Consider the following 10,694-nt stretch of genomic DNA (forward strand, 5'->3'; position numbering starts at 1 on the left):
AACCCATTAGCACATTATTACCTTTGTTATTATTGCTTACTTTCTGTGATTACATCAACTGGATGAGGGAACCAGCTCCCTCAAATATGTCTTGAAAGAAAAGAGAAGATGCTTTCTTATCCCATCCCTTTGCAAAGCTAGGAGACCCACAAGTTCTATACATATTTTGTACAAATACGTACAATAAGTTTTATATATTTCAGACTTTTTTGATATATTGATCAATTATGTTGGTTTTTTTCCCCTCCTTTTTTCTTTTTGTCTTTACAATTTACAAAAACAATACCATTTGTTAAATATGATGGCTCTCTGGGAGGGGGCAAGAGAAGTATACTGGGAGAAATTATGGTGATGGTAAAAAAAAAGATATTTTTAAAAAAACTTTAAAAAAAAATTTGCTTTCTAATTTGGAACTATGCCAAAAGGGTTATAAAACTGTATACCTCTTTTAATCCAATAGTGCCACTACTGATTCTATATGCCAAAGAGATCATAAAAGAAGGAAAAGAACCCCCATGTACAAAAATATTTGTAACAGTTCTTTTTGCAATGGCAAGGATTTGGAAATTGAATGGATGCCCATTGTTTGGGGCATAACTGAATAAGATGTAATATTTAACTGTAATAGAATACTGTTATTCTTATAAAAATAGATAAGCAGGCTGATTTCAGAAAAGTCTGGAAAGACTTATATGAACTGATGTTGAATGAAGTAAGCAGAACAAGAAGAACATTATATACAGTGATAGCAAGATTGTGTAATGATCAACTATGACAGGCTTATCTCTTCTCAGCAATAAAGTGATTCAAGACAATTCAAAATAGACATTGAAGGGAAAATGCCATCCACATCTATAGAAAGAATAATGGAGGCTGAATAAACATTGAAGCATACCAGTTTCATTTTTTTTCTTTATTGTGATTTGTCTCTTTTGATTTTTTCTTTCATAACATGACCAATATGGGAATATATTTAAAATGATTGTACATATGTAACCTATATCAGATTCCTTGCTTTCTTGGAAAGGGGGAAAGGAGAAAAAAATTGAAATACAAAATCTAACAAATGTAAATCTTTATGTACAATTGGAAAAAAATAAAATTCTATTAAGTGAAAAAAAAGAGATCACTTTCTATTGTCTCCAAGGCTAGCAAAGCTTTTTAAAAAGCTCTGCACAACATAGCCAATCTTGTGTCAGTCAATGTCAAATTTCCCTTACAATTCATTCAGAAAAAACTTTTTTCACATGTTCTAATCAAACAGACAACTTTTTTTTTTTTGTATTTAAAAAACCCACAATAGCACTTTTTTTTTTAAATAACTTTTTATTGATAGAACGCATGCCAGGGTAATTTTTTACAGCATTATCCCTTGCATTCACTTCTGTTCCTATTTTTCCCCTCCCTCCCTCCACCCCTTCCCCCAGATGGCAAGCAGTCTTTTACATGTTGAATGGGTTGCAGTATATCCTAGATACAATATATGTGTGCAGAACCGAACAGTTTTCTTGTTGCACAGGGAGAATTGAATTCAGAAGGTATAAATAACCTGGGAAGAAAAACAAAAATGCAAGCAGTTTATATTCATTTCCCAGTGTTCTTTCTCTGGGTGTAGCTGCTTCTGTCCATCTTTGATCAATTAAGGCTCTCTTTATTGAAGAGATCCACTTCCATCAGAATACATCCTCAAACAGTATCATTGTTGAGGTATATAATGATCTCCTGGTTCTGCTCATTTCACTCAGCATCAGTTCATGTAAGTCTCGCCAGTCCTCTCTGTATTCATCCTGCTAGTCATTCCTTACAGAACAATAATATTCCATAACATTCATATACCACAATTTACTCAACCATTCTCCAATTGATGGGCATCCTTTCATTTTCCAGCTTCTAGCCACTACAAACAGGGCTGCCACAAACATTTTGGCACATACAGGTCCCTTTCCTTTCTTTAATATCTCTTTGGGGTATAAGCCCAGTAGAAACACTGCTGGATCAAAGGGTATGCACAGTTTGATAACTTTTTGAGCATAGTTCCAAATCCACAATAGCACTTTATTATCTTTGTTACCTATTGCTTACTTTCTGTGATTACATCAACTGGATGCGGGAACCAACTCTCTCAATTACATCTCATAATACTATGTAGTAGATTCTATAGATAATATTATTACCATTTGATATTTGAAGTAATTGATTCAAATCTCTACTACCTCCTAGTTGTATGAGCCTGAGGCAAGCCACTACTTCAAGGGAGCCTTTTGATATCAAATCCAGAACTGCAACATTCCCATTCCACCCTCATTCTCAAACTACTCAAGCTGCCATGTTTGTTTTCAACTCAGGTTGGTAGCAAGTACAGCCACCACTCACATAGAAGCCTTGACCTACTCTGCTTGCAACTTCTGTTGGCTCACCCTACTTTGGGTGGCTCACCATATTGGTGTTGGACTTAGGGAAACACCTAATAGGTTTTAGCTCTACTGTAGCTCAGAATTTCTGAGTTTAACTGACTTAAAATCATGGATTACAGCTGTTTGCCACCACACCCAGCTAGGCAGTTTGTTTTTTTAGAAGTTCCAATAAGACTTCCCCTTAGGGGGAAAAACAGTTCCCCTGACCCTGTCACTTAATCTCAACCAATGGAGATCAATTCCCTTGAGTTGAGTAATTGCTTTGTAGGCTTCCTCTTTTAAAAGGAATGTCAATCATGAATAAGGATAGCATAAGTCATCAATACTTTCTTGTAACCAATCTTTCCCCTGTGAAAGGAAGTCTGAGGCAACATGAGGGAACTAGGTACTAGTAGAATTTAAAAGTTTGAAAAGAAGGGGAAAAATGAAGTAGAAGAATTGGAAGAAAAATAAATATCCTTCCTTCAGAATTTTACCTGCTATTACATCTGGTGATTAGCAAAGTGCTAAAATGAGGATGATAGGATTTAAGGTTTCTAAGATGATATCTTAGAGGACATTTAATCAAACAACCTCTCTCTAAATTTTATAGATTAAGGAAATTAGGTCTAGAAGGAGTTTAGAGATATGCCTAGGAAAAGAAACAAAGATGAGATTTGAATCTAGATTTTCTAAAGCTAAGTTCAGTGCTTTTCCATTCTTTCCAACTGATGCCCCAGAAAGGAAAAAGGACAAGTGAGATCAAAAAAAGAAAAAGAAAAGAAAAGGAAGGTTGACAAGGGTTAGAAAAAACCAAAGAAAATTCCAAGGAAACAGATTGAATAGGGATAAACTGGTATACCTCTTTATCTTTTTTTTTTTTTTTAATTAAAGCTTTTGTTTTCAAAACATATAACTGGATAATTTTTCAATAATGACCCTTGCAAAACCTTGTGTTCCAAATTTTTTCCTCCTTTCCCCCCCATTTCTTCCCCTAGATGGCAAGTAATTCAATATATGTAAAACATGTTAAAATATATTTTAAATCCAATATATGTATACAGTTATACAATTATCTTGCTGCACAAGAAAAATCAGATCAAAAGAAAAAAATGAAAAAGAAAACAAAATGCAAACAAACAACAATAAAAAGATTGAAAATACTATGTTGTTATCCCCACTCAGTTCCCACAGTACTCTCTCTGGGTGTAGATAGCTTTTTAAATCACAAGATCATTGCAACTGGCCCTCAATCATCTCATTATTGGAAAGAGTCATGTCTATCAGAACTGATCATCATGCCTTCTTGTTGCCATGTATAAAGATCTCCTGGTTCTGCTCATTTCACTTAGCATCAGTTCATGATAGTATAGCTCTTATCTACAATAATATGGCATTTCATCTTTAGAATAATTTTTATAATTACATCTACTTCTTTCATAACCTTTCCAGGCTGATTTCAACTTATCCTATCTCACTCTACTACATTCCAGCCAAATTGGCCAACTTGTGCCCTAAATATGGCATACTATTTCCTTCCTCTTGCCTTTCTTTATCCTAATTGTCCCTCATGCCTGGAATGTAGGCCCTCTTGACTATAACTATCAGAAGCCTTAGCTTCTTTCAAAGGATAACTCATGTACCACTTCCCATAGGGAACATTTTCTGATTCCTCCTAGTTATGGTGCTGTCTCCCATCTTTTGTAATTATGTATTTACTTATCTGTTTATTGAGTGTATTTCCCCTAGTAGAATTATAAACTCCTTCAAGACAGGAATCAATCCCTAGCACAGTATCTTGAACAATGTTTTTTTGGGGGGTTAGGTTAGACCTGGTGCAGCTGGACATTCTGCCTTCTGGCTTCCCACTTGGGAGGTTATGGTTAGAATTGTTGGTGTAGACTGTTTCATCTCATTTCTGATTCTTATTTTATTCCATAGAATAATGTCAAGCCTGAGAGTACATTTCTTGACTGACATATTCCTGAGTAGTTGGACTATCTAGGCTTGGAGAGGAAGGGAAAATGTCAGTTTCCTACTATAAAAAAATCACCAGTCAGTTTTTGTTCTACCTTATTCTCCATTGTTATTTCTGCTGGGGTTAATTAAACAGTTATTTTAGAAACATTTCTCTGGGTTGTTAAAAGTTACAATGAAATAATTGCTCCAACTGGGAATCAGTTGAACAACTCCCCAGACCATTATTAACTTTATAAATCACAGTCTTAACTGGAAGAAAAGAAAAAAAAAAAAAAACAGCATAATGGAAGGAGAGAGAATTGAGAAAGGACATTTCTTTAAATTTCTGAGAAAATCTCTAGGCACAGTATAGGATTTGAAAATATATGCACCTCTCTACTTAAGACTTTCAACACACACACATACACACACACACACACATATCAATATCTTATAAAAACATGGGTTCTTATATATTATGTGTATTGTATGTTTATATATATGTACATACACATATACACATGAGCACATTTATATGTGTGTATATACAATATAAAATTTGGGAAAGTCTTGGACAAGTACCTAAAAGAGTAAGATATATAAGGATTTCTGTGAACAGTTCAACTCTTAGAATGGGATTCTGAACCTTGTTTATATGTGTCATGGATATATATCCTCAGATAATCTGTGTAGTGAAATCTATGAATCCTCAGAATGATCTTTTAAAACAATTGAAATAAATGCTAAATTTCAGTTAGAAGTTTGTGAAAATAAAGGTGAAAAATTTCCCCCTCTTCCAAGTTACCAGCCCTGCCCCCCAAAAATCTGTCCATTGAGCCTTCCAGGTTTTGTGGGCACCAGATTAAGAATCTCTACCTCAGAACAGGACTTCTTAAACATTTTCTACTTACTTTCTTTTCTTCTAAGAAATTTTTATGTGACTCTGGATTTATAATTATATAAAATAGGTATACAAAATGTATAGAAGCTTGTCTTGTATATATTTGTTTGTATGTTGTCTTTTTGATAATAGGGGCTTCCTTTTTTTTCCCCCAGCATTTAGCACAATCCTTGGCACCTAGTGGGTGCTTAATAAATATTTTTTTGATTGTTTGATTGTTTGATATACATGTAGTATGTAAATATCATCCATGTTTTAAAGATGAGGAAAATGGAGGTTTAGGAAAAAAGAAAACCCCACAAAACTCATAAGTGGTAGGAAAAGAAATTAAACCTTGGTTTTCTGATGACAAGTCTAGTGCTTTTTCCATTATACCTCATTGCCAGCCTTTCAGACACTGTGTTTTTGGCAAAGGATGCTGACAATATCGGGTCCTTATTTGAAACTTTTAAAACTAGATAATAATCTGGAGGGGCAGCTAATGGCACCATGAATAGGGTCAGGAGGGGCTGAGTTTAAATTTTAATTCAGACATTTAACACTTAACGGTTAACCCTAATTGCTTTACCTTCTCTACCCCTACTCTTCTCCCACCTCCAAAAAAAAAAAAAAAAAGATATCTGGAGCTCTCTAGAAATACTTAGAGCTTTACTACAACTTCAGATTGTAGAGAGTTTTGCTGCTATATTTTTCAGACCATCCCTGATGTTTCTCTGAAGATCCCCTGGTAGTTGTCACGGATTGTAGATTAGTCACATTTACTTTCATTTGGTTTTCTGGTGGTTTGGCCTGTTCTGGGCTAGGATTGACTCAGGCCAGGCCAGTAATTCAAGCCCAGAATTAGAACATAGTGAAACATTAGTGGCCATGTAAATGTCAGTAGAAAGAAATGTATTTAATAATAAAAGATTTAAAAGATACACAGTCCCTGGTTCAGGAAGATGTTGCTAATAATTGCTCCTTGTCAGAAAGATATATTGGCTCACGTGGCAATGGGGGATTCTGGAAAGCCTGAAAAAACCTGATTCCGTAAATAGTCTTTTTCTAGTTTAGGTGGCCAGGAAATCACCCCTGTGGTTCAAATACCAACCTGCCAGAACTGATAAAATCCCAAAGACAACCTCTTTGCTTTTTAAAAGAGAAATTAGCCCAGATTTCATAAAAAGAAATGTTATTCCTACTATGTGTCACTTCATGGTGACCATCCTAACATATCTGATTATATCATTTGTTTGTCATAATATTCACATGTGCCTAGGGTATAGAGAAAAGGATGAATAAAAGTATAAAGTTGGAAAGGCAGGGGAAGATATAGTTATGATCCTGTAATCTAGGAAATATAAAATCATAGGATTGTACCAACTAGAACTTAAAGGGACCTCAAATCATTTACTCTATTCATTTAAAAATAGATTTATATGGATTGTGTGTGTATGTGTATAGGTTTTGCATTGCCTTGATTTTCCTCTGTATAGTTCCTCAACCTTCTTCTCATATACTTACCCATTTTAACAAAGAAGAGTTCAAAAAAGCAGATGTGTGTAGAAAGAAAAAAACAATTTAGCAAAACTTATCAACATGTTGAAAATAATCTGATATTCTATGCAGTGTTTTATGGAGATGAACTCTGACGTCTACAAAAGAGTTGGGGGAAGTATCTTCTCATATCTTCTTTTTGGCAACAAATTTGTTCTTTATAATTTTGCAATACTCTGATAGCTTCCTGTTTCCTCTAGGGTTAAATATAAAATGCTCTGTCATTGAAAGTATTTTACAAACTGTCCCTTTCCTACTTGTCCAGTCTTCTTACATCTTCTACTTTCCCATACTCTTCAATCCAATGGCCCAACCAGATAATGTGTCCTTGCCGAAGAACAAAGTTTTCCATTGCCACATAAGCTTCGTTATATTTTTCTGACATGACACTATTGCCATCAACAACTTCCTTGCTGTCCCATGAACAAAATGCTCCAAATCTCAGCTCTGGGAATTTTTAGACTGTATCCCTCACCTCCCCACCCATGCCTGTAATTTTCTTTTTCCTCATCTCTACTTTTTGGCTTTCCTTTCTTCAAGTCCTGGCTAAAATCCCACCTTCATTAGGAAGACTTTCCCAATTCCTCTTAATTCTAGATCTTCTCTGCATTTCTATTTTCAATTTATCCTGTAATAGAATACAGGATACATATTTGTTTGCTTGCTTCCTCCAATTAGATTGTTAATTCCTTAAGAGTCTTTTTTCTTTCATTTGTATCCCTAGCACTTAGAACAGTTCTTGGCATATAGATAGGACTTACTGACTAATTATGCTTATTGACTGATGACTCTTTGGTTTAGCTATCCTGGTTACTTATTGTTTCTCACACATGATACGCTTTCTTCTAACTCCATGGTTTTCCATTGTCTATACCCCATATCTATAATATTCTGCCATCTCACCTCCATCTCAATTAAAAATCTTACTTCAAGAAGCTCTCAGCTCTCCCTGGTAACCTTCTGAGATTACATTTACAATGCTTATGTGTGTATGTGTGTATATATTCACGAATATGCACACATATATGCATCTGTCTATGTTTCTCTGTCTTTCCGGTATGTACATAGTTATCTACCTATTGTCTCCTGCATTAGAATATGAGCAACTTGTTGAAAGGGACCAATTCCCACCCCACCCCACCCTTGTTTTTTATCCACAGCACAAAGTCTGGCACATAGAAAGTGTTTAATAAATGTTTTCTGACTAACAAAGAAATCAATCTAAGTTTGCTTAAAGGCAAAAATGGGAGAAAGAACATTTATGACATATCACAGTATGGTTTTGGCTTAGTTTTAAGTGAATTTGAGTGAATAAGTACAGAAATACAGCAGATTTATAAAAAAAAAAAAACAAGCATTCAAACAATTGAAATCTGTATAAGGAAATACATAACTGAAATAGAAAATAAGGAGAAAAATGTTAATTTTTCTATAAATGATACTAAAAATTGGGGTATTCAATAATGAGAGTCTCACGTGGAGAATCTTTCTAATGAAACCCCAAAATGCAAAGGGTTCAGATGAAACCCCAATATGTGGTACCTCCTCTGCGTTGTTCCTAAGTCTCACATTGACAAGTTAGGTCTTTAAAAAGTATCTGTGAAGAGTTCTATCATTGAGTAATGTATGGTACTGTTTTTCTATTTCTATCACTCATATACTCTTATTCAGTACTCCTCATGACAAAAGCTATCAACTAGTTAGTACTAATTAATTTTACTTGTTTATTGGCAACAATAGGTGTTAACACTTACTTAATACCTAAGTCACATAGCTATTACCGGGCTGAAACTGGATTTGAACTCAGGAACTCTTGACATCAGGGCCAGTGCTCTATCCACTGAACCATATTAAGTAAATAAATAAGCCATATTTACTTTATAAAGTAACATTTATTGAGAAGGTATAAAAATGACTGAAGAAAAATATTCGCACAAACTGGGAGTATACTCTCTCCCAGGGAGAGTAAACTCAAGCTTAAAGTTGTTGTTAGAAAACATATGCTAGTTTTTTTTTTTTTTTTTTTTTTTTGGGGGGGGTGTTGTCTTTTAAAAAAAATCTGCTCTCAGTTTCTCATTCTTTTGAATATACTTAATAATAGGGAGAAGTGGTACCATGCAGAGAGTACTGGACCTGGGTTCAGATATTACCTTAGACATTTACTACTTGTGTGAACCTGGGCATGTCCCTTGACCTATTGAAGCTTCAATTTCTTTATCTTTAAAATGGAAAAAATAATAACACTTATTTCTTAGTGATGTCATGAAAATAAAATGAGATAATATTTGCAAACCTTAGAGAGCATTTGCAAAATGCTCTCTAAACATTAATAATTAGTAGTGGTGGTAAATCTTTGTCCTCTGACAAAGTAGATTTGATTTTTGGAGGTGGACAAAAGTCCTTTAAAGCTAAGTCTGCTTAGGTAATAAGTGAATTAAAAACATTGACTAAATGCTTACTATATGTCAGCTATTGGGGATTCAGAGACAAAAACTAGCCAGTCCTTGACCTCAAGCTCTTTACCTTCTAACAGTGGAAGATGACACAAATAAGGGAATATGTAACAAGTGGAAATCAGGGCATAAAGCCATGGGGGAATTGATGATAAGGATAAATGGTCATGTAGAATATGAAATATAACATGGTATCTAGTGCTGCTAGAATATAGAGGGCCTTTTGAGTTTATGTTAACTGTTTCTCCAGGCAGCCTAGCATGGACCCAAGGCAGTGATTCTAAGATTGAGTGGATTAAATCCCTCAACACAGAATCTCAGGAAAATTCTAGGTCCAAAGGGATTTGCTTCATGGTAGATAACATGGAAATGGCTTTGTGATCAGTTAAATAGTTTAGGCTATATAATTTTTTTGTTAAAACAAAAGCATGGAACTATAAACTTGCAAACAAATACTATTATCAACATTATCATCGCCATTCTAATAATAATTATGTAACTCCTCTCCCAAAGCTCATTGATATGGTTTTCTCCCTTCATTGATACAGATGAATGCTTTGCCCCATATGAGGGCAGATTTGGTGAGAGACAAGAGGGAACCAGACTTCATGAGTCTGCTTTGAACATTCTCTTGGAACTCATCAAACATTTGAGTCTTCTTGTTTGACTTTGAAAACTTTGAGCTATTTTGAATGATTCTGGCTTTCTGCTTCAATAAAGAAGGTCAAAATTTCTAGTTTCCAGCTTCAAGACAGGTCAAAGGAAAAAATCCATTTCATTTCAGGTTGCTGAAGGAAAAGATTCTGGGAAGACATGAAGAGAGCAAGCAGTTTCCATCATGTCTTTGTTCCCTGCTTATGACATTAGAAACTTCAGAGAGTTATCTTGAACCCAATGGGAAAACCCTTTCACTTTGTTTTGTCTGGTATATATTCTCCTTTATATACTTTTTCTGATTTTGGTTTTGCTATGATTTTGATGAATGAATTTCTTTGTAATTCTCCATTATTCGGTTCATTATATACCTGGGATTTGGTGAGAAAAAGATTATCTTGGATAAAAATCTTGGGAACCTTTTTCCTCCCCTTGTCCCCACTATGACAAAGATATCAGAAATTAGATTGAACCCAGTCATATTGCTTAGATTAATAATATTTAAGAGAGCAGATAGATACAATTCTAGCATGGTGATCTCCAGCCCCAACTTCCTGCTTCCTTTCTCAGCAGGAATTAGTTTCCTTTGGAGAAAGGTGGGAGAATATAGAGATGTTTATTCTGTCTCCCTTTAGGCCACACAAAATAGGTGGCCCATTCCCCTAAAGGGGAATGAAACTTGTAGAGTCCCTGAAAATAACTGAAGAAAGCTCCAGTTCTGCCTTTGTAGGACAAGGCATTTATTTCTGCCATTGAGGAGAGAGTTCCATGCCAATGAGGCTTTGGGAGACGGTTGCA

Source organism: Antechinus flavipes, chromosome 4 (genome assembly GCF_016432865.1).
Source record: "Antechinus flavipes isolate AdamAnt ecotype Samford, QLD, Australia chromosome 4, AdamAnt_v2, whole genome shotgun sequence".
Classification (NCBI taxonomy): domain Eukaryota; kingdom Metazoa; phylum Chordata; class Mammalia; order Dasyuromorphia; family Dasyuridae; genus Antechinus; species Antechinus flavipes.